The 24,747-nt window shown below is 35.4% G+C and overlaps 1 protein-coding gene and 1 non-coding gene across 5 annotated transcripts in view; both read left to right on the top strand.

The window, feature by feature from the left end:
* MACROD2 (mono-ADP ribosylhydrolase 2) overlaps positions 1-24,747 on the top strand; it is a 2,106,139-nt gene that overhangs the window by 397,524 nt on the left and 1,683,868 nt on the right. The gene's annotated exons all lie outside the window — the stretch shown is intronic.
* On the top strand, positions 304-406 carry LOC111546530. Its single transcript, XR_002732801.1, has one exon. It is a non-coding gene; the product is annotated as a U6 spliceosomal RNA (small nuclear RNA).

Genomic DNA, 24,747 nt, shown 5'->3' with positions numbered 1-24,747 from the left:
TATGATATATCACACTAATTGATTTCCATATGTTGAACCATCCTTACATCCCAGGGATAAACCCCACTTTGTCATAATGAATGATCTTTTCAAATATGTTGTTGAATGCAGTTTGCTAGTATTTTGGTGAGGTTTTGCATCAATATTCTTCAGAGATATTATAGTTTTTGTTTTGTTTTTGGTGTGTCTAACTTACTTGTTTTATGACTTTGCACAGTGACCTACATAACTAGCCTCTCTACCTGGGCGTTTGTGTGCTTTCTAGTTTTTCAAGATTGTGAGCAAATTATAAAAATACTCCTCTTGCTTCAGCAACACATAGACTAAAATTGGAACGATACAGAGAAGATTAGCATGGCCCCTGCACAAGGATGACACACAAATTCGTGAAGCATTCCATATTTAAAAAAGAAAAAAATACTCCTAACTAAATCTTTATGCTTATTATATATATTTATTAGGATAACTTCTTTGAGGTAAAACTTATGGTTTATAGAGATGCCACTCTTTCAATGAATTTACTGTAATTACAAGACTGCCCTCAAGAAAGGATATATGCACCCTCCTAATCTCTGCCTCTTCAGTAACATTGAGTAGTGTTCATCTTTAACTTAATAGGAGATACATTGTATGTTAATATTGATTTAATTTGTATTTATAGAAGGAGCACATAAAGGGCATTTTCTTTTTCTTTCTTCTTTTTCTTGTTCCTTAATTTCTCATTTTTGGCTAAACTTTTTCCGTGTGATCCATTTCTTTTTTTGTTTAGAAGATAAACAGGGAAGTACTGAGACTAATACAACAACAGTGCACCACCCAGAATTAACGAAGATTAACATTTTAATATTTTTGCTTTAGCTTCTTCATTAAAAATGGGATATAATATTATAATAAAGTTGAAATATTATTAATTACTTTCCGCTCTCATCCACTTACCTCTTTCCTTATCCATAGGCATCTACTATCATCAATTTGATGATATTTTCCAGTTTATGTTTTCATATTTGTCTATTTAAAATTAGCGTTAGCTGTGACTCTTCAAAAATTCAAAATGCGAGTGGCTTAAACAATATGGTTGTTGATTTGTCACTTGTTTAAAAGTCCAAGTTGGGGTCCAGGGTGAGTATGGTCCTCGACATAGTCAGCGACCCGTTTCTTCCAACTTGTTGCTTTATAGTGGGTTGCCTTGGTCTCATAATAGTGGCAGCCTTATTCCAGGAAGAACAGAAAAGGGATTATAAATGTTAGAATTAATAATTACTCATCTGTTATAATTAATAGCAATAATTACTTATTTTAATATTAATTTATTCATTAATTGCAAAACTGTATTTAGTTGTCTCCTGTACAAATAAGACTGCAAGGAACATTCTTTTACCCATCTCCTACCACATGTGTGAGTTTCTCTTGGTGAATATACCTAGAAGTGGAATTTCAGGGTTTTAAGGGATGATTATATTTTACCTATACTAGATATTGCAAAAATTTTAAGCTTTCTCTGTTAGGGTATTTTTAACTGCAGGTAACAGACAATGGAATATAAAGTGGCTTAAATAAAGAAACTTATCACCTCATATAATAAGAAGTCCAGAGGTAGAACTGCTGTAGATTTGGGTAATTCATTGACTCAATAGCTTTCCTCACAGTCGCGAGGAGTCAGGCGCAGACAAAACAATGGCCAGAGGCGTTTATTCCTCTATGTCTCTTTGGAGGGGCAAAGAAACTTTCTTTAGAAATTTGTGTTAGCTACATTCTTTCATGTTTCATTGGCTAAAATTAAATCGCATGCCAATGCCTAAATTGATTACTTATAAGGGTCTACAAGACCATGATGATTGGCTGGAGGGCAAGGCTAGTTTTCCTTGAAAAATATCATCAGGAGGAAGGAGATACCTGAACAAAATATACCGTTAGGAAGGAAGAAGGGGAAGGTGGGTGTCAAGTCGGCAATCTGCACTGTCTGCTCTGTCTCTAAAGTGGTTACTGCATTACCATTATTAGTATTTGAGGAATACTACACTTTGTTGTTGTATTCCTTAGAATTTTTCTGTTTCTATTGGGTTGTACGCCTTTTTAGATATTTATAGACCCTTAGGATTTTATTTTCTTTGTAGTACCTTAGTTATGTTCTTTGCCTGATATTCTCCTAAGTTATTTGCATTTTTCTTATGGATTTGTAGCAGTTCTTCACATATTTTGGATAACAATTGTTTGTATGTATACTTGTGTTGGAAGTTTCTTCCATCAGTGAGTGGCTTTTGTTTTTATATTTGTTTGCATTAAAAATGTTTTCATAACTTAAATATTTGTGTTTCTTGTGTCTTATTCAAAGAACCATTTTTTTATACCAAAGTCATACAGGTTTTTTAAAAAAGTGTTCTTTTTCTTATTGAATTTTAGGTGGATATCAACCTTTGCTAGCTCTATTCCAGCAGTTTTTAACGTGATGAATGGACTTTTTCAAAGGGTCTGCAAGACCAAAACTATTTTTATAATGATATTAGGATGTCATTTGCCTTTTCCCCCATATATGTAGAATTGGATCTTTTTCAACTTTTATTTTAGATTCATGGGTACATGTGCAGGTTTGTTACATGGGCATATTGAATGATGCTGAGATTCGGGGTACAAATGATCTTATCACACAGGTACTGAGCACGGTACCCAACAGTTAGTTTTTCAACCCTTGTTCCCCTGTCTCCCTCCCTTCTCTAGTAGTTCCTAGTTTCTGTGTATTCCTAGGCATTTGATTTTGTTCATGGCTATTGGCTTTATGCCTATGAGTACACAGTGTTTAGCTCCCACTTCTAGGTGAGAACATGCAATATTTGGTTTTCTGTTCCTACATTAATTCACTTAGGATAATGACCTCTGGCTGCATCTGTGTTGCTGCAAAGATATGATTTCGTTCTTTCTTACGGCTGTGCAGTATTCCATGGTGTACATGTGCCACATTTTCTTTATCAAATCCACTAGTGACGGGCACCTAGGTTGATTCCATGTCTTCCTATTGTGAACAGTGTTGCAGAATAGAAACTGGTAGAATGATTTGTTTTCTTACAGGTATATATCCAACAATGGGGTTGCTGGGTAGTTCTAAGTTCTTTGAGAAACCTCCAAACTGCTTTCCACAGTGGCTGAACTAATTTACATTCCCAACAGTGCATATACAGGTCATTTAAAAAATTAACATAAAAGATACCACTTGTAGCCTATCAAATGACAACATAATGTTTTAAATGATAACTAATATAAGACAGAGTGAGTTGTGACTGTGACTAGGAGTGTAAAATGCTAACTTTCTGGAAATATGTTGCAGAGACCCCACCAATCCATACATTTTTAACTCAGTAATTTCTGTTCTAGAAGCTAGCCTGAGGAAATTGTAAGAAAGATGTTCAGTGTAGAATTATTTAAAAGATAAAAAAAAGTGGAAGCAACCATATATCCATCAATAAAATATGGAATCAAGTTATATCTATGGAGAGAATTATTTTGTAACCATTTATGTGTTCAGAGGTTTTTGGGATGACACGGAAATATACTATGTAATTGTGAGAAAATCAGCATATAAAACTCTACATGTCTTAGGATTTTAATGATATTAAGAGAAAATTTGAAATGGAAAAAAGGAAAGAAACCACCAAAATGTTTACAGTGGTTTGTTATGCCTATTTTAAAAATTAGCTTTCCAATTTTTTATGATAAATATATATTGTTTTCACTAATAAAATTATTATTAAAAAGGTCTGGTAAAGATTGGCTACTTTTCATTTCTGCCTTGAGATTGTTGGGAGTGGAGAGGGCCCTTTCATGAAATGAAGTCTCTCATTTCTTTGGGGAGGGAGTAGTACATTTGGTAGTGTGTCTTTCCCGAGAGAAAGTGACCGAGCAGGGCTTGGGGCAGCAGATACTAACTCCACTGGATTTCAGGAGTAACCATTGGATCCTGATTTAGTGGAATATACTCCAGACTGCTTAGTGTCATGGTGAAGGGCACTAGTTTTGTGGCCAGAGTTTCTAGTTTATAGCCTAGTTCTGCCACTTGTGAGCTGAGTTAAGTTTTGGGTAAATTACTTAATCTGTGTGTGTGTGTTTCAGTGTTTCCATATATGAATTGGGAATAATAACACTCTCTGTGCCATGGGGTTATTGTGAGAATAAACTGAATTATTATGTTTAAAACTGTCAGCACAGTGTTCCCACATAATAACCTCTTACTATTCTTTTAGTAAATTTTAATAGGTCTTACTATTAGTCGTTTAATCAGCTGTCTATTACCTCATAACAAACTTCCCCAAAACTGGTGCCCTAAAATAACATCAAACAACCTATTTAGTCCATAAATCTCAATAGTTATAGCTCATCTCTGCTCTACAGGGCATCAACTGAGATGGCTCACCTGGGGGCTGGAGGATCTACTTTCTTTTTATTTTTTTATTTTTTTAAATTTTATTTATTTATTTATGTATGTATTTATTTATTTATTGAGATGGAGTCTTGCTCTATCACTCAGGATAGAGTGCAGTGGTGCAGTCTTGGCTCACTGCAGCCTCCACCTCCCGGGTTCAAGCGATTCTCCTGCCCAGCTTCCCGAGTAGCTGGGATTACACGCATGAGCCACCATGCCTGACTAGTTTTTATATTTTTAGTAGAGATGCGGTTTCACCATGTGGGACAGGCTGGTCTCGAACTCCTGACTTCAGTTGATCCACCCACCTTGGCCACCCAAAGTGCTGGGATTACAGTTATTAGCCACCGTGCCTGGCCTGGAGGATCTACTTTCAAGAGACCTCACACACATGGCTGGTAAATTGGCACTGGCTTCTGCTAGGAGCTCAGCCAGAGCTGTGTGATGGGGGTCTTTATTTTCTCCAAGTGGGCTTCTTCATGGACTGCCCAGGCTTCCCTATGGCAGCATGTCTGGATTTGGAAACTGAGCATCTTGAACGAAACAGGCAGAACTGCATCACATTTTTATAACCTGTCCTCAGTAGTGACTTCTTTATCCTACTACTTCATGGAGTACTGCTTCCATCATAGTCATGAATCCATCCAGATTTGAGACGCAGGAACATAGACACGTCCCTGTCTATGTGAGGAGTGTTGGGCACCCTATAAGAAGAGTATGAGTGGTGGAAAATATTGTTTCAGCCATGTTTGAGAAATACAGCTGGCCATAGCAGTCTACTGACCTATTAGATAACATAATATGCTTGGCATTCTTATCCACTAACAGCAGCAATCTCAATTCTGTGTATTAGAACCATCTTAGGACATTTTAGTAAATGCAGATTATGAGTGACTTTTAATTTCTTTTGAATATTTTCTGTATTTTTCAATGTTGAAAACTTATTACTATAATGAAAAGTTTTAAATGAAAAGATCAACTTTTTTTGCAATGTATCTAGATATTCTACAATCTATAAATATAAGATTTCTATGTAGAATTTTAAAAATCTATTACACTCCTTCTTTCTTGGTTTGGTCATATTTCTAGTAGCATTGACCTCTAGAATGAAAGAAAAGAAAGAAAAAAAAGATTCTACTTACAAATATTTCTATGTTAAATGTAGTGGTTCTTCAGAGCAAACCTTAGACACCAAATACAGCCTGTAAAACTGTGAAGTGTGGTTCCCACTGTCTTCTCTTTAGAACTCTGGGTAGCAAACAACTGATGAGCAGCTGCTGGCTTTTACTGCTAGTGAACTTGAACGGAGAGCAGTTTCTGTTCATCTGTCAAGAAGGACAGGCACACAGTAAATTTTTGACTACATTTGATACTGATACAATTCATGCAAATAAACTTGCAAATAAGGCAGTGCTCTCAAGATTTCAGGAACTGGCTAAGGAGGCTGTTTTGCCCCACCTCCCCCAAAAACTTTGGAGCTGCCACTGATCTCATACCAAGTCATCTCTTTGAATTAAACATGTCTTATTCTGAAAGATGCCAAGGCCTGGTCCATTGAAACATTCAACTTGTCTTTGCAGTTGTAATTTATTTCTTCCCTTTCTTCCCATCAAGTGGGAAAATTGTTCATTTTAAAAAGCAAAGACCATTTAAGGTTTGAGGCGAAAAGAGAATGAAATATGGAAGTCAAGGGTCAGTTTCAAAAAGGCATAGTACTTTATAACAATTTAATTTACTTTTAAGTGGCAATTGTTATTACATATATATAGGATAAAGTATGCAGGAGTAAATAGTGGATTGAATGTCACTCTGGTGACCCAAAGGAGTTAATGCAACTTCTCAACTAGATTAATTTATTCTTGGGGACAGTTTATAAAATGGTAGATTTGGGGCTCAATATAATTTTTATTTATTGAACACATATATATTCCAGTTTTCTATCCTAAACACTTACATTAACTCATGAAATTCTCTTAACACCCCTAGGAGGTAGGTAGTACCATTGTCCTGCTTTTTTTTATTATTTTTATTTTTCGCGACAGAGTCTCACTCTGTTGCCAGGCAGGAGTGCAGTGGCACAATCTCGGCTCACTGCAACCTCCGCCTCCCTGGTTCAAGTGATTCTCCTGCCTCCCTCTACCGGTAGTAGCTGGGACTACCGGTGCCTGCCACCACACCTGCCTAATTTTTTGTGTTTTTACTAGAGACAGGATTTTACCATGTTGGCCAGGATGGTCTTGATCTCTTGACCTCGTGATCCACCCACCTTGGCCTCCCAAAGTGCTGGGATTACAGGCGTGAGCCACTGCACCTGGCCACTATTGTCCTGCTTTTACAGAACAAAGTAGTTAAGAAACTTGCCCAAGGTCACACAGAGTTGCACTCAGGTTTCAAACCATGGCTGAGCCCTTTTGACCTATTGTGCTTTATTGCTTCACAGATAAGTTTTTGAAAAAATTACAGTGAGGCCAGGCATGGTGGCTCATGCCTATAATCTCAGCACTTCAAGAAGCTAAGGTGGGAGGATCGCTTGAGCCCAGGAGTTCAAGACCAGCTTGGGCAACATAATGGGACCTCATCTCTACAAAAAATTAAAAAATTAGCCAGACATAGTGGTGCATGCCTGTCGTCCCAGCTACTCGGGAGGTTGAGGTGGGAGGATCGCTTGAACCCACGAGGTAGAGGTTGCAAAGTGAGCCTAGATCGCACCACTGCACTCCAGCCTGGGCAACAGAGCGAGACTCTGTCTCAAACACGAACAAACAAACAAACAAACAAACAAACATAAAACACCTAGATTGAAAGATCATGAATAATTATCTGTAGTGGATTTTTTTCAGAGTTCACATGCAAAAATTAAGGGTGGGTATTACCAAACAGACAAAAGATAACAAGTGTTGATGAGGATGAGGAGCAAAGAGAACTCTTGCACATTTTTGGTGGGAATGTAAATTAGTACAGCCATTATGGAAAACAGTATGGAGATTCCTCAAAATATTAAAAATAGAACTACCATATGATCCATCAATCCCAATACTAGGTATATATCCAAAGGAAATGAAATCAGTATGTCAAAGGGATATGTGCACTCCCATATTCATTGTCCATAATAACCAAGATATGGAATCAACCTAAGTATTCATCAATGGATAAATGGATAACGAAGGCTGGGCATGGTGGCTCATGCCTGTAATCCCAATACTTTGGGAGGTCAAGGGGCAGGATTGCTTGAGTTCAGGAGTTTGAGACCAGCCTGGGCAACATCGTAAAACCCGTCTCTACAAAAATTAGCCTGACAAGGTGGCACACACCTGTAGTCTCAGCTACTCAGGGTGCTGAGGTGGGAGGATCACTTGAGCCTGGGAGGTTGACACTGCAGTGAACTGAGATTGCACCACTGCACTCCAGCCTGGGTGACAAAGTGAGACCCTGTCTCAAAAAAAAAAAAAAAGAAAAAAGAAAGGGTAAAGAGAATGTGGAATATATACACAATAGAATACTATTTGCTTTGAAAAAAAATGAAAATACTGTCATTTGCAACAGCATGGACTAACATGGGGAACATTATCTTAAATGAAACAAGCCAGATACAAAAAGACAAATACCACATGATCTTACTTATATGTGAAATCTTAAAAAGTTGAATTCATAAAAGCAGAAAGTAGAATTGTGGTTACCAGTGGCTTACTGGGCACAGGGGGGTGGGGCTGGGGGCTAGGTAGGTTGGTTCAAGGGGTACAAAATTTCAGTTAGCAATGAGGAATAAGTTCAAGAGATCTATTGTACTGTGTGGTGACTATAGATAAATAACAATCTATCATATACTTGAAAATCACTAGGAGAAGAGATTTTAAGTATTCTCCCCACAATCAACGTGTGAGGTAATACATGTATTAATTAGCTCAATTTAGCCATTCCACAATGTATATATATTTTAAAGAATGATGTTGTACATGATAAACATATACATAATAATTAATAAAATCTATTCAGTGTGATCATATGGCAGGCACCATGCTAAACATTTGATACACCTGTATCATTAAATAAAATGTAGTGAAAAATAGAGGAACAAACTGCAGAATGTGATTTTCTAAAAGCAGGCATTCCTGAAATGCTTTTCTAAAAGAAAAGATGCCTGATTATAGCAATAACTAACAGTAATGAGGACTTTATAGCTTGCAACAGGATTTGATAACCATGATAATTCATTTGCTCTCTCCCAACAACCTAGCAAGGTTGTCAGGGCAGCTGTTAATATCCTCAGGAGAAATCAAGTGACTCACTCAAGTTCTTTTTACAAATAGCAGTGCAGGTCAGACGTCTCCCACATTCCAAACCCATTGGACTCAACTTCCAGATGCAAAGAAAGTTGAACAGTGAACCTGAAATGTATCAATTTGCTGCCTACCTTCCCTTTCGAGACATTTCTTGCCTTAAAAAAAAATTACTTGTTTTTTAAATAACAATTGTCTTGGACTTGAAGAAGCAATTGAAGGAAAATATCTCACAGAAGGACAGAAGCTGCCGTGTCAGGATCTAAAAAGCAGGACTTCCTAACTTTTCCTTGATGTCAAAGGCCATAATGATATTGAAGAGAGTTTGGAAGTCTGATTGCTGTTTTCATTCTAATTTTAGTTTTCGGTAATAATCCCTTCCATTTATACTATCTACTTATGTACTTATGTGCCAAGGCAATTGAAAGTGACTCTTTGAGGACTGTGTTAAATGTTCTGGGGTCACATCTAGGTTTGATGAGATGAAATGGCATGATCACTGCCTCCAGGAGGTAGTATTTGCCATCCCTAGCCTATCCTATAAAGTTTATAAAATACTTTTGCTTCTATTTTAAAATCGTACCCTCACTGCCACCCTCTATATTTGTCAGGGATTAGTTTTCCACTGTGATGTGAGGAAACTGAGATTGTGACTCCTCTTTACCTCTGCATTTTTCTCACTAGACCGTGCTGTGATGGTTTTGCCCATGCCTTCTCAGGTTTCAGCTTCTGTCTTGAAATCTAGCATGGAGCTAGATACATAATAGATGACCCATACATTTTTGCAGAATTAAACTTTAATGAATTAAAATTTCACTCCTAACCAAATGATATATGTTTAAAGATAAAAGCTCAAACTTCAAGAATGGAGCTGCTGGTACTTCCGTCATTCTTCCTAAATCCAAGAGATTTTGGTCTCTGTAATTCATGTCATTCCAATAGATGGAAAGGGTGAACAGGGTCATTTAATGACCCGATATGGTTCTCACATCATTTTTGTTAGAATGGCCATTGGACTAGGGAGGTGTCTGAAAACCATAAGGGCTGTGAACAGGAGGCCAAAAACAAGCCAATAGTTGATCTGGCACCCAACGGGAATAGGGAGAAAAAGCCTCAGTTGCTAAGCATTCTTGCTTCTTCCCAATGTACTTTTCTGACATTTGGGCTTTTTCTGTTTTGCCCATAGCTCACGTTAACCTTTTAATTTTCTTTGTGTGTGCCCAGCACAAGTTTACTTTCTAGATTCCATTTATTGACGTCTCTGGTTTATCTGCACATTTCACAATCTTTTCTAGCTGTTTAATAAAGGTCATGTTTATAGCTTTAGTATTGATGGTTTGCCCAGTAGGCCAGGTGTCAGCTTCTGTAATGTTCAATAGAATCCCTTCCCAGAAGACAAAGTTCTAAGATGTTACTCAGGAGTATCTGAGTTTTTATAGGTCCAAATAATGACTTTTGGTCTTCAAAATATATCATATGGTAATTATAGTAACTTACTACGTTCTGATCATTGTTCCCAGCACTTTCTTAATCTTGATACCAAGCAAATCAGACAGGTACTTTTATTGTCCTACTTTTATAGATGAGAAAACAGAGGCACAGAAGTCCAGAAGCTGGTGCAGGGTCACCTAGTGATTGCTGGAGTCAGTATGCTATGCTGCTTCCCACGTGTGGTATGTGTAACACTTATAGGTCAGGCCCTGTGGTGACTAGCGGGCTTTTGCAGTGAGCAAGACAGTTTTTACCTTCTTGAGTTCAAGAGTTCCCTCAGAGAACCCTCCACCCTCATTCCTACCATTCATGCCTTCATGGAGATAGCTTTTAAATGAAGCGTTTGTGTAAAAATTTCACAGACCCAAGTTAACTTTGTATAGTATGGTTTAATTGCTCTACCTAGGTGCATTTCAGACCCCTACACAAACCAAACTTGCATCCCCGGGAACCTTTGATCTCTTGGGCTAGAGGTAAAAATAACAACAAAAAGTTCCTTTGGGAGGAAGAGAATTAACAAGAGATTAAAGCTTCTTAAAGCAATGAATTGACACCTGTGAATGAAAACCAGATGTTGAAATCTCTGGGGAAAAAAAAGATATGTAAATGTATACAGGGTATATAATTAACCTTAAGAGCATAGATAATAGAAAAATATAGTAAGATTATTAGGAAGTGATGACTTTTGAGTATTTATTCTTGTTTTTAATGTAATTTTTTAAACATATAAGTACGTATAATTTAATTATTAATAATGACTATTCAATAGCCAGCTCACAAAATTTCTGAAAACTTAACAGTTGGCTTTTGAGACCCAGTGGGAGCCATCTGACACCTGTTTATTTATATACACAAAGAAGTTCAATTAACATTGGCCCTGAAGACTCATATCACTCCGCTCCACCTGTTCACCTGGGGTTTGGAGGCAGATACACTGGAGCTCTAACTCTCACTCTATATTTTATTAAAACTGTGACATTAGACAAATTACTGTTTCTGAGCCTCCTTTTATTATCTGTAAATATAATAATAATAATTGTGAACAATTATCTTGTGCCAAATACCGTTGTAATCCAATGGATTTTCACAACAGAGAGATACTGTAATTCCTCATTTTACAGCTGTGGAAATAGAGGAGTAGAGAGGGTAGATAGCTTGCCCCACTGATAAGTGAAAGAGCTGATATATGAACAAAGGCATTTTGGTCCTAAAACATGCCATTCTGACCATCTCAATATACTGCCTATGTTATCAGTTATGAAGATGAAATGACATAGCATATTTCATATGACTGGCTCAGTGAATTCTCTCCAATTCTCTTTCCTTTCTTCCTATTTAGAAAATAAGATTAGGACCACAAGGTGTTGGGAATGTGTCAGATAAAGGGAACACTGCAATCTAGTGATGGTCTCAATCATGGTGGCACAGAAAAATCCCCTGGGGAGCTTTTCAAAACATAGATGCCTTGGCCACACCCTGTACTAATTACCACAAATCAGAACTCTAGGGGTTTGGGCCATGGGTATTAGTGTTTTTTAAAAGCTTCCCAGGTGATTAAAAGGTGGTTTTCTACTTTTAGAATTCTTGCTAATGTTACTTATTCTCTTACTCCTGTTTGCTGTTCTTTTCCTTTTTTTTTTTTTTTTATCATAAACACAGTAAGAAATACCACAGAGAGAAGAGGTCCACATTAGGGACCACCTTAATCCAAACAGAAAAATTGATTTAGATTTCCTTAACAAATTACCGCAAAGCTTATAGATTTGTTAGTGGAAGTTCTGCTTTATGGAGGCAGATTCCTGCTGATGTAGAAATATGTAATAACCTCATTCTACAGTGAGCTGCAGTCATCATGTAGTATCTTAAAAAGGGTTAGTTTTGTCTATCATTTAATGATTTGTGTGCTTCGTCCCCATATTTAGTTGTATAATTTAAAAATTATTGTGAAATTTGCATATCATAAAATTAATAATTTAAAGTGAACAATTTAGTAGCTAAGTATGTATTCACGGTGTTACGCAACCACCACCTCTATTTCCAAAATATTTTCATCACCTCAAAAGGAAATTGCATACCCATTAAACAGTTACTCCCTATTTTCCCTGGTCACTTCTCTCCTTCCTTTAGCTCCCAGAAACCGCCAAACTGTTTTCTGTTTCTAAGAATTTGCCAATCAGGATATTTCACACAAATGGGAATTGTACAGTATATGACCTTTTGTATTTTGCTTCTTTCAGTTAGCATAACTTTTTCAAAGTTCATTCACATTGTACCATGTGTCAGTAGTTCATTCCTTTTTATGGCTGAACATTCTCTTGTATGTCCATATTAAAATTTGCCCATCCATTCATCTGCTGCTGGACACTCTGGTAGTATTTTGTTGAAAACTTTTTTCATTTATAGTCATGAGCAGTATTGGTCTGAAGTTTTCATATAGTGTTCTGTCTGGCTTTGGTTCAGAGTAATCCAAGCTTTATAGAATGAGTTAGGAAGTATTTCTTCCACTGCTGTTTCTTGAAAGAGGTTGTTAAAGATTGATGTTAATTCATCTAAATGTTAAATTCTTTTAAATGTTTTCGTGCCACACAGTTGTGGCTTTTCTTTGATGGGTGGTTTTTGATTACTGACTTAATCTGTTTACTTGTGAGAGGCCTGTTGAGATTTTCTATTTCTTCTTCAGTCAGTTTTGGCAGTTTTTGTGTTTCTAGGAATTTGTTCATTTTGTCTATGTTGTTCATTTTGTATATGTTATTCAATTTGTTGTTACACAATTATTTATAGTATTGTCTTATAATCGTTTTTATTTCTCTAAGATTGAGAAATAAAGCTTAGAGAATTAAAAGTGGAATAAATAAATGAAATAATAATGTTCATAAATAACATATTTATATTATAAATAATTATATAATATTTATGTAATGTTCATGTATAAGAGTGTTTATCGTGTTTCATGTTATAAAACATAATATTTCCACTTTCATTTATGATTCTCGTGTATTTTTTACCCTTTTTTTCTTAGTCTAGCTAAAGATTTGTTAATTTTGTTGATATTTTCAAAGAACCAATTGTTTCATTAACTGCTGTTTTTCGAATCTCCATTTCATTTATCTCTGCTATAATCTTTATTATTTCCTTCACTCTGTTAGCTCTGCACTTAGTTTTCTGTTCTTTTTCTAGTTCCTTAAAGTGTAAAGTTAGGTTATTGATTTCATATCTTTTTTTTATAATATATATTTTATAACTATTAATTTCCCTCTGAGCACTGCTTTTGCTGTATCCCATGAATTTTAGCATGTTGTAATTCCATTTTATTTTAGGATATTTTCCAATTTCCCTTGTAATTTCTTTGACTTAATAGTTGGTTAATATTGTGTTGTTTAATTTTTATGGATTTGTGAATATTCCAGTTTTTCTTCTGTTATTGTTCTCTAGCTTCATTTATTGTGGTTGAGGAATATACTTTGGATGACTTCAGTTTTTTAAAATGTATCATGACTTGTTTAGTGGCTTAATATGTAGTGTATCCTGTAGATGTTCCATGTACACTTGAGAAGAATAAGTATTCTGCTGTTGATGATGGAGTGTCCTATATATATCTGTTGGATGTAGTCTGTTTATAGTGTTGTCCAAGGCCTGTATTTCCTTAGTAATCTTATGTCCAAATATTCTATTTATTGTTAAAAGTAGTGCATTAATGTCTCCCACAATTATTGTAAATTGTTTGCTTTTCCTTGCAATTCGGCCGAACTTTGCTTTATATATTTGGTTCTCTATTATTAGGTGCATATATGTTTATAATTTTTGTATCTTTATATATTCACACTTTTATCTATATATAGTGTCCTTTTTGTGACTTGTAACTTTTTTTTTTTTTTTGAGACGGAGTCTTGCTCTGTCGCCAGGCTGGAGGACAGTGTCGCAATCTTGGCTCACTGCAATCTGCGCCCCCTGGGTTCAAGCAATTCCCCTGCCTCAGCCTCCCAAGTAGCTGGGACTACAGGCACACACCGCCACACCCGGCCAATTTTTCGTATTTTAGTAGAGATGGGGTTTCACCATGTTGGCCAGATTGGTTTCAATCTCCTGACATCATGATCTGCCCTCCTTGACCTCCTAAAGTTCTGGGATTACAGGCATGAGCCACTGCGCCCAGCCAATAATTTTTGACTGAAAGTCTGTTTTATCTGATTTTAGTATACTCACCTCAGGTGTCTTTTAGATATGACTTACATGGAATATTTTTTCTCATTCTTTCACTTTCAGCCTATTTGTGTCTTTGGATCTAAAGTGAATCTCTTGTAACAGCATATAGTTGTATCAAGTTTTAAAAATATATATGCTTCTCTAATCTCTGACTTTTTGTTGGAGAGTCATTTAATTTACATTTTAAATAATTTCTGATTTGGAAAGGTTTGCTTCTGCCATTTTGCTGTTTGTTTTCTGTATGTCTTATAGCCTTTTGTTCCTCATTTGCTTCTCTACTGCCATATTTTGTGTTTAACTTTTTGACGTGTGCTTTTTTGATCCCTTTTCCATTTTCTTTTGTGTATATTTTAAAGACTTTTCTTTGTAGTTTCTATGGGGATAACAATTAAAATCCTAAATTTATAACAACCTAGTTTGAATTAATGCCAACTTAGATTCAATAGGATATCAAAGTTCTGTACTGTTCTCTCCTCATGTTATTGTTTTTATAGATTACATCTTTATACATTGTGTATCTGATAACATAAATTATAATTATTGTTTTACGCATCTGTCTTTTAAATACCATAGGAAATGAAAAGAGGAGATACAAACAAAAATACAATAATACTGGCTTTTATATTATTGTGCAGTTACTTTTACTAGAGCACTGCATTTCTTCACATGACTTCAGGTTGCTGCCTAGTATCCTTTTGGTTAATCCTAAAGGACTCTCTTTAGCTTTTCTCACAGGTCAATTTTACTTATGAATAACTCCTTTGCTTTTTGTGTTGGTTTTTCTGGAACTGTCTTAATGTTTCCTGGTTTTTGAAGGACAATTAGCCAAACATAGAATTCGTGGTTGACAGTTCTTTGCAGTACTTTAGAAATGTTATTTAACTTTTTCTATGATTTTGATAATAAATCAGCTATTAATCTTCTTGAGGATCCCTTGTATGTTGGATGAATTGCTTCTCCTTGGCTGCTTTCCAGATTCCTTTTTTGCTCTTGGTTTCCAGCCATTTGATTATAATGTGTCTTGGTGTAGATCTCTTTACGGTTATTCTTCTTGGAGTTTGTTGAGCTTTTTGAATGTGTACATTTATGTATTTTTCAAATTTGGGAAGTGCTCAACCATTATCTTTACAGATTCTCTCTGCTGTTTCCTTTTCTCTTCTCCATCTGGGGTTCTCATAACATATATGTTGGTGTGCTTGCTTGTGTTCCACAAATCTCTTTGATTCCATTCATTTATCTTTAAACTCATTTATTCTTTCTTCTGCCTGCAATGAAATTCTTCGGTAAGTTTTTCAGGTTAGTTATTGTACTTGTATTTCCAGAATATCTGTTTAGTTCATTTTTATAATTTCTCTCTCTTTATTGATATTCTCTACTTGTTTATACATCATGTTGCTGATTTCCTTTAGCTCTTTGATTTTTTAAGGACAGTTGATTTAAAGTCTTTATTCATTAAGTCCGAAGTCTATGCTCCCTCAAATACAGTTTTTGTTAATTTCTTCTTTTGATGGAACATAGTTCATTGTTTCTTGCACACTTCATAGTTTTTTAGTTTAAAACTGGGCATATAAAATATGATAATGTATTAAATCTAGAAATAAGATTTTTCTTTCTCCTCTGGGTTTACTTTTGTCCCTTGCTATAGCATGTAGCTATTTGTTTAATGACTTTTTGAACTAATTTCTTAATGTAGTATTCTTTTTCATGTGTGTTCTCTGAGGTCTCTTTTCCTTTAGCCTTTGTTCAGCTAGTGTCTTGATAGAGAATAACTTGAATAACAGAAGACAAAAGATAAGAAACAAAAGAAAAACTAAAAAATTTAAAAATCAAGAAAAACAAAACAAAAAAGCTCCCCTAATGTTTACAGATTGGATCTTTGCTGACAAACTTCTTCAACACTTTGCTAGGCTGTTTTGAAGGTCTGTCTTAGCCTTCACTTCCTGTTTGCATTGATCCTAGAGATCATCTAGAGCTGATAGAATAAGTTTTTATTAGTGAGCATGTGCATGGCTTTTAAAATTCTTCAGTATACATGAATGCTATACATGTCCTATTTCCCAAGGAAACTCTTTCTTCAGCTTCTCTGCCCAAGCTTTGGGTGCTCTATTATATGCCCCAACTATAATCTTTTTGTCTTAGGTAGCTGTGGGTTGTTTCTTTACCTTACAGTATTTTCAAGGACTCTCCGCTGCATTTCTCCTCTGAATGAATCCCCAGTTAGAGAAACGAAGTAAGGTGCTTTGCATTATTCCCCAAGGGATTTCCCATACAGGTTATAGCAAATGTAGTTCTTTGCTAATAAGATTGTCTTTACTTCCTCTAGAGCCAAGGACCAGGGTTGCCTACTGGGGAAGCTACCAGCAGTTTTGAAGACTGCTGTCAAGCCAAGGAGAGAGTTGGAGCAGGGGCAAATACAATTATCACATACTTTTCTTACTGTTTTTAAGTTTCCTTAATCTTTTATTTTTAATTTTTTGGTTTCAGCATTTTCGTGGTTGCTATCACCTATTTTCAAGAGTTTTGTTAAAGTTGATCCTGACACTTTTGCTTGATTTTGGATATTTCTGTGGGAACACAAGCTCTTGGAGCTGCCTACTCTGTCATCTTCACTGATGTCACTTGCAGTTTACTTTTGGGGCTTTTGTTATCCACATGGTATAATGTGCACTGTCCGTCGAATACTATTTCCTATTTACCTTTCTTCCCTTATTTAATTATTTGCATATATTTATTTCAGAGTATAGGTACTCTAGGTCTTCTCTTTACTTCATGAAATCTACCACCTCCATAAGAAAAGATGCATTCAAAGTAGACTTAATAAATACTTAGTGTTAAAATATCTTCTTTCACATAGTTTCAGATTTAGTAAAGCAAAAAGATAATTTCAGAAATAATCTTTATGCAAGTTTTAAAAAATTCTGGCTGCTGAAAATAAAATTGAATTATTGCCAAAGGCAGGAGTTTTGAATAGAATAAATATAAACTTTTGTGAAGTTAAATTGTTTTGTTGAATATTCTTTTTTTTTTTTTTTTTTTTTTTTTTTTGAGACGGAGTCTTGCTCTGTCGCCCAGGCTGGAGTGCAGTGGCTGGATCTCAGCTCACTGCAAGCTCCGCCTCCCGGGTTCACGCCATTCTCCTGCCTCAGCCTCCCGAGTAGCTGGGACTACAGGCGCCGCCACGTCGCCCGGCTAGTTTTTTGTAGTATTTAGTAGAGACGGGGTTTCACCGTGTTAGCCAGAATGGTCTCGATCTCCTGACCTCGTGATCCGCCCGTCTCGGCCTCCCAAAGTGCTGGGATTACAGGCTTGAGCCACCGCGCCCGGCCTGAATATTCTTAATAAGAAACAATTACCATAGAATCCTCAGGACCTTATTATTAGAGATAAATGGAAATTAATTTATCTCAGCTATTTTGAAAATATGATTTTAAACTTTAATATTAGACTGCTGCTCAATAGTTTACAAACAGAGGAAGTAAGGAATAGTTTTGGAGAAAGTATTAATGTACGAGTTATAATTGAATTACCATGTTATATAGTCTCTTTTAATAATTAGAAAGCAGTTAATGGAAGAAAAAAGCATGTTCTCATTAATGAATATAAAAAAGCATTTAAGTTAAATAAAAAAAAAAGGTAGCTTTTGGAAACTTCAGTCTGAATTGTCCAAGTAGTTAGACTGAAACAACTCTAAGGGCAAAATTTTGTTTGGGTTTAGGAATACCAAAATTTAGGATAAAAATATTTCTTTTATCCTAACTTCTTTTTTTTTTGTTTTGTTTTGTTTTAAGAGAAGAAAAAGTTTACATAGACTCTTTGTATACCAGTGAGAGAAAGTATAGCATAAAAGGCCATCCAAAGGATGAAATTCCCATAAGGAGTTTCCTGAACCACTTATATCAACTGGTCAGAACTCAGTTTTAATTAAATTTGCTGGGCTGGAGGTGGTGGCAGAACAATAGTCTGTTTTAAGGATAGAGAGGCAGCTTTAACTTTAACTTTGAATTTCCTGGCTCCAATCCATTGGTGTCACTACTTCAGTGTTATTTAAATGCAGGATTTTCCATTTAATTTCCTTTTAAGGAAGATAAAAACCAGTTTCTTTTTCAGAAAACTGCTAAAGAGTCTCGCTGTGCTTTATTAAGTAAACAATTGCATTTTCAGTAGAGAAATGCAATCTAAGTGGTAGCACATTAAAACATTATAGTGTAAATGTACAGATGAAAATCCTAAAAATTAAATAATTATTATTCATAGCAGTGAATTCAGTTATATATATTTTGAACTCAGTGGGAAATTGTTTATACAACAGACTTAGGATATTAAAATTAAGTATAAAAATTTGATTTATTTTTATAAGACAGACAATACCAAAAGTCTATTTTCCCTTTTATGCCTTGTACTAATTATAATGTCTGCTCCTATATTTTGTGACTTTGAGCTCATGCTTGTGATCCCAGCTCTTTGGGAGGCTGAGGTGGGAGGATCACTTGAGGCCAGGAGTTTGAGACCAGCTTAGGCAACACAAGACCCCATTTCTACAAGAAATTTTTAAAAATTAGCAGGATGTGGTGGTGTGTGCCTGTAGTCTCAGGTACTCAGGAGGCTGACATAGAGGATCCCTTGAATGAATCCAGGAGCTCAAAGCTGCAATGAGTCATGATCATGCTATTGCACTCTACCCTGAGTGACAGAGTGAGACTCCATCTCTAAAAGCAAAAAAAAGAAGAAATAATAACTTTGATCATATTTTGTTTGTATCCATTTGAATATCTGCCTTTTTATTCTTATTAATAGAGATTTTAAAATGTAGATTATTTTCTAATGGTTGACCTCAATTTACATATTTGAATAGTGAGCACTTACTGTATTAAAATTATTAGAAATCAAGTGAAGGAATGAAGTAACTAAATAAAGTGACTTTTAAAATCTACATGATATTTCTGTGTTTATGATATGTTTTAAAGAAGCCATTGCCAGATTGCCTTCCATGAAAGCCTTTTGTGCGTAGGTTCTCTCTTCCATGATTGCTCTTTTCTTTCTTCATCTAGTTAAAAGATTCCCATTCTTCAGATTTTAGCTCAGGCATCAATTACTTGATTGCCTTTTCTGACCTCCCTTACCACCTTAGCTTCCCCCAACTCCTATGTATATTCTCATAACATTATCCCTCTCCTCCCCGGCATTCAGAATAGTTTACAGTTTGACTTCTTTGTGATTATTTGATTAATGTCCGTTTCCTTGACCACGGGGAAAACTCGATGAGGGCAGGGACCTTGCCTGATTTTGCTTATCGTCATAATTCTTGAGCCCTGCATAGGCTTGGTCCAGAAGCAGATTCCAGTGAGTGCTTGTGTGTTGTATGAACACTGTACTCTGAAGTACCACAACATGCTGTCCTATTTTGTGCTGATAAATGAACTTGAAATAATTTTACTAGAAAATAAAATGTATTACATGTATGCAAAATAAGTCTTAATTAGGAACATTAATACAGATATCCTAAATAAAATATTAGCAGATCATATTTTGTAGTGAGCATATCAAAATAATAATACAGAGAATAATACTAAGAATGTTTCAAGACTGGTAAATGAAATAGCGACTGTAACATGGGAGTAAAATATAGTTTGGAGATTTAATAGAAAATGTTCACATAAAGTCTTTTCTTGTGTCTTTTTAGTGGTATATTTTTGGATAAACATAACCAAAAAAACAGGTATATTTAACCAGTTTTCTTGGTTAAAACTGATCGTATTCTAAATATATTAGAGAAGGGATATATATTAAATTGTTTCTTTGCTTTTCTGATTCAATTCCTCCCACCATTACCCCCAGCTGTCAGGCTTCCATCTCCCCGTTCCTTTATTTCTTAGTTATGGTAGACTTCTAGACTTCTGATAACACATTCCTATTTTTTTTTTGGAGAGTTCCACTAGGCATTTCTCCACATGGCTATCTACTTAGGCTTTAAAAAAGTTTCTATCCTTGGATTTATTTTCATCTAGTCCATATCCAGGCGGGAAAAGATGTGATCAAGAGATTTCATTGGTTCTGTTTGCTGTGTCTTCTTTCCTGATCTTACCTTATTCTACCATGGCTTTATAACTGTGTGTTCCAGTGTGGTTTGTTTTGAAGCTTTCTCCTCCCTGGGGCATACTGTCAGAATTCATTTATGGTGACCCACACTTAGATTTTCTTTTGTAAGTCTTCAAATATTTTGCCATTCCAAACACTTCCTTAAACCTACTAAAGACTCTCTATAGTCTCTAAGGGACACATGGGAGAAAAATCACTGGTATACCCTCTTTGACAGATATGTAAGTGAAGATAAGAAAATAAATCAGCAAGTGGTGGTTGCTCTTTCAGCAGCCCTGCTTTCTCAGACTTTCCAAACTACCAAAATGAAAAAAAATACAGAGGAAATATTTAGTGTCCTTGCTTTTCCATGTGATTATATATCTCATAAAATTTGGCATATATAATATATAGGTTTAATTTCCCTCCTATTTTTAAATATGAGATGAAATATAACACATTTGAATTATAACTTCAAGAGGTTTTTTAGACCAAAATAGGTTGTATTATTTACAAAAATAATGGCAAATGTTATTAATTGTCTCTAGTATTTTTTTTAACGTGTGTTTTAAAATTGAATTGGTTGGGAGACTATTTGAATATGCTTTACTTATGTGGAAGATATCATCGTTTACTATTTTTCTGCAGAGCCCCCACTCTAGCCCCTACACACATAAACACCAAATAATTTGCTTCCATTGAGTTAGCATAAAAATCACCAGGGCTTCAGGATAAATACCCTTAAAGCAATGCCTCAGAATGTGCCTTTTTGTGGAAAAGGTTAATCTAGCCTATTATTGGCATCATTAGAGAATCTTGAAAATAGAAGTTCACAGTTTCTATTAAAGTTCACAGTTTGCATTAATTATGCAGCGAGAGTACACCTAAATACAGGAGGTGCTCACATTTAGGAGTAGTAGCCACAGTTACACAGTGTTACACTAACTCTACATTTACATACATGCTCCTTGTTTTGTTTATTATGGGCTTTCCTTAGAGAATAAAGTGTTGCAAATAAATATTGCATGTGTATATAGGCAGTTTTTATTTAGTATGTATTAAATGACTGTGAATTTGTTCCTAGGAATGTTCTGTGTAAAAAGAGATCATTTTATCATCTTATTATCTCTAATGTTAAAATGGCAATCTTTGGATGAAATTATTTACTTGTGATTGTGTAGACCCTGAAAATAGGGTATGTTACATCTATAAATTGTTGAAAGGAATATTATATTACCGAATGTTCAACACTAATTATACTTTTATCTCCAACTTCTTTAGAGCTCAATGTATTGATTTATTTGCACTTCTTATAGCTTCTAACAAGGTACTATTCTAAAAAGTTCTTACAAATCAAAAAATTTAACTAGTTTCTTAATACACAAAAAGCCTCAGTACAAATGACCTGTTGACCTTAATTCCCAGGAAACTGTCACATTACTTCTTTACCCCTTTGTCTAGCTTAACAATGTGACCCAAAATACTGTGGAGCTTTAAAGTTTCTCAGCATTGTAAGGTCAAGCTTTGGTCACCATAGTTACAGTTTAGATCTGCAGGTCAGAGGTCAAATAGATTAATGATGTCAGACACATCTTTAAGTGGTTCTAACACCACTTCACCATGCGGTAAACAGCTGAGCATATTCGGTATGGCAAAGGTATTCTTCAGTCTTGCTAATAAGAATATCTTTGGAGATGTCTGATAGAAAGATTTTTTTATAAGAACTTGTAATATTGGGCTGTGGTATCAGCAATAATAGTTGGGTATTAGATTTATAATATCAGATGTGTATTGAAAAGTATATTAAATAGTTCAGATTTACACTTTTCTTCATGTCTGTGTTTTGTTTGTCTACCTGTCATAATCAAATTGATCATCCACCTATTTATAAATAGGTATCCTCACTCCCCTATTAATTTATGGCTAACCATGACAGTGGATAGAAAAAAAGAAGTATTTTGATTAGGAGTTTTTGCTTTTTGTGTATGTGAATGACGCATCTCTTTTCTCCCAATTTGGGTAGTATGCACTTAAAACAGATTATTTAGAAAAGTGTGCTTGGGAAATCTTTCTCACATTAGAGAGCAGGTAATTATCCATTTGTATTTTATATCCAAATACCTTTTTTTATAGCCTAGGACTCTATATACAGATGATGGATTGTATATTCAATTTTTTTTTGTCCTAAAAGGAAATTGTTTCCTCCCTTTTGAATCAGAATGGAAGGAGAAAAAAAGAAACTATTTTTACAGTGAACATTACTTCTAGAAAAAGTGCAAATGTTATTTTTTACAAATAAAAAAACCTTATAGATAAATTTTAATCAAAAATCACAGAAATACAAATAAAACAGAAATATTAAGTGAGGTGAAATTGCAATTACTATTAAAATATATTTAAGTGAAAAAAATCAGAATTTTACTATAGAATATATATATTTAAAGCTCTGCCAGTATGGAATTTTGCAGCCAGTAGACAGAAATATGTTTAAGAAGTAGGCTTAGGTTAAGTTAAACATTAAAGGATACCCTGTTTCTGAAGGTTTTGTTTCCCATGTGTATTTTGTGCAGCTGTAAGATTTTAAGCTTGCTGGAGCATTTGCTCTTGATCACATACTATAAAGGTAGACAAAGGGGAGAACGAAGAGGTTTGGCAGCTGGGAGGCGTTATTATGGAATTTAATAGCAAAGAAGAGGGGGGTTGGGGCTTTTCTAGGTAAAACAGAGATTGGCAGTTGGGAGGAGGAAATAAGTCCTGGAGTCTGAGAAGAGCTGGTAGTTCAGTTGCCTGTGAGTTTCAAATAACAAGCTACCTTTCATGTGAATGAATGGATAGTCTCCGGTTTTGAGTTCAATTCAATGGAAATCACTGCCTTGTAGATAGCGTGGAAACCAACTACTCAGCAAAGACATTAATTGCTGACCTGTTTGACAGCACTTAGGGACATTGGTTCAACAAACTGATGGAGTATTCTGTTTGGTCATTATGTCAGGAGAATGGCAAATCAATATTTAACTACCTTTTGAAGAAGCTACACCATTGAAATGCTGGTTTTGAAACTGTTTGTTTACACATGGGAGTGTCCTGAAATGCAACAAAAATGATTTTATTCTAAATGTAGAAAAATTTTGTAATCTAACAAAGTATCAGTTTGAGTTCTGACTTTCAGAATCTGAAATATTATTGTTTCTGTAAAAATTGCCTTATGCCTTGCTTTTAGAGTTCTTGCTCCCAATGCATTATTAAGGTGGATAAACCAACCAATACTTAATATCTAAATATTTATTTATCAAAAATATGTGAAATTGGAGATGTTACATTTTATTTACTCTTCTTCCTTAAAGTCTGCTTTTCTTGTCTACTTCCTATGCCTTTTTATTTAAATTTTTTCAATGTATACCTTTACACTTTTGCTAGTGTTGTGACCAGAATTGTACATATATTGCTACTGTAGTACATTAGTCGCAGTTTCCAATCCTTGGTGCACATGAAAATCATGCGGAGAACATTAAAATCACCTGAGCATAATGCCCAGACCCACCCAAGACCAGTTGAAATAATATAGTGAAAAGAATACACCCTGTGGGGCTGGGTGTGATAGTTTATGCCCATAATCCCAGCACTTTGGGAAGCTGAGAGGGGAGGATCATTGAGCCCTGGAGTTCAAGACCAACCTGGGCAACACAGTGAGACTCCGTCTCTACAAAAAATTTTAAAAACATTAGTCAGGCATGGTGGCATGTGCCTATAGTCCCAGCTTCTTGGAGGGCTGAGGTGGGAGGATCCCTTGAGCCTGGGAGATTGAGGCTGCAGTGAGCTGTGACTGTGTCTCTGCACTCCAGCCTGGGTGACAGACCCTGTCTCAAATAAATAATAATAATAATAATAATAATAATAATAATAATAATAATAGTAATAATCATAATGTACCCTCTGACTCTTTGGAACCATACTTCCTTTTGGCTCTGGTTCTCTCACATAATAGCCATGTGATATTGGGACAGTTACCTAACCTTCCTGAATCTGTTTTCTTATCTATAAAAGGCAGTACTATTAATACTCAGTTTGAAAAGTTTCTTGTGAGGATTTTATAAAATATTGGCATAACTTCTAGCCTAATCCCTGGCGCATAGGAGACATTCAGTAAACAATAATAAATATCACTCTCTCCAGTTAGCTTGCTGTGGGACCTTGAGCAAGTCACTCCTAGCCTTTTCAGGCCCCATTTCTTTACCTATATAATGCAGCTGTAATACTTGCCAATCTCAAAGAGTACTTGTGAGCATCAAA

Source organism: Piliocolobus tephrosceles, chromosome 20, assembly GCF_002776525.5.
Source record: "Piliocolobus tephrosceles isolate RC106 chromosome 20, ASM277652v3, whole genome shotgun sequence".
NCBI classification, from domain to species: domain Eukaryota; kingdom Metazoa; phylum Chordata; class Mammalia; order Primates; family Cercopithecidae; genus Piliocolobus; species Piliocolobus tephrosceles.
This window is presented reverse-complemented; position numbering and strand designations above follow the sequence as displayed.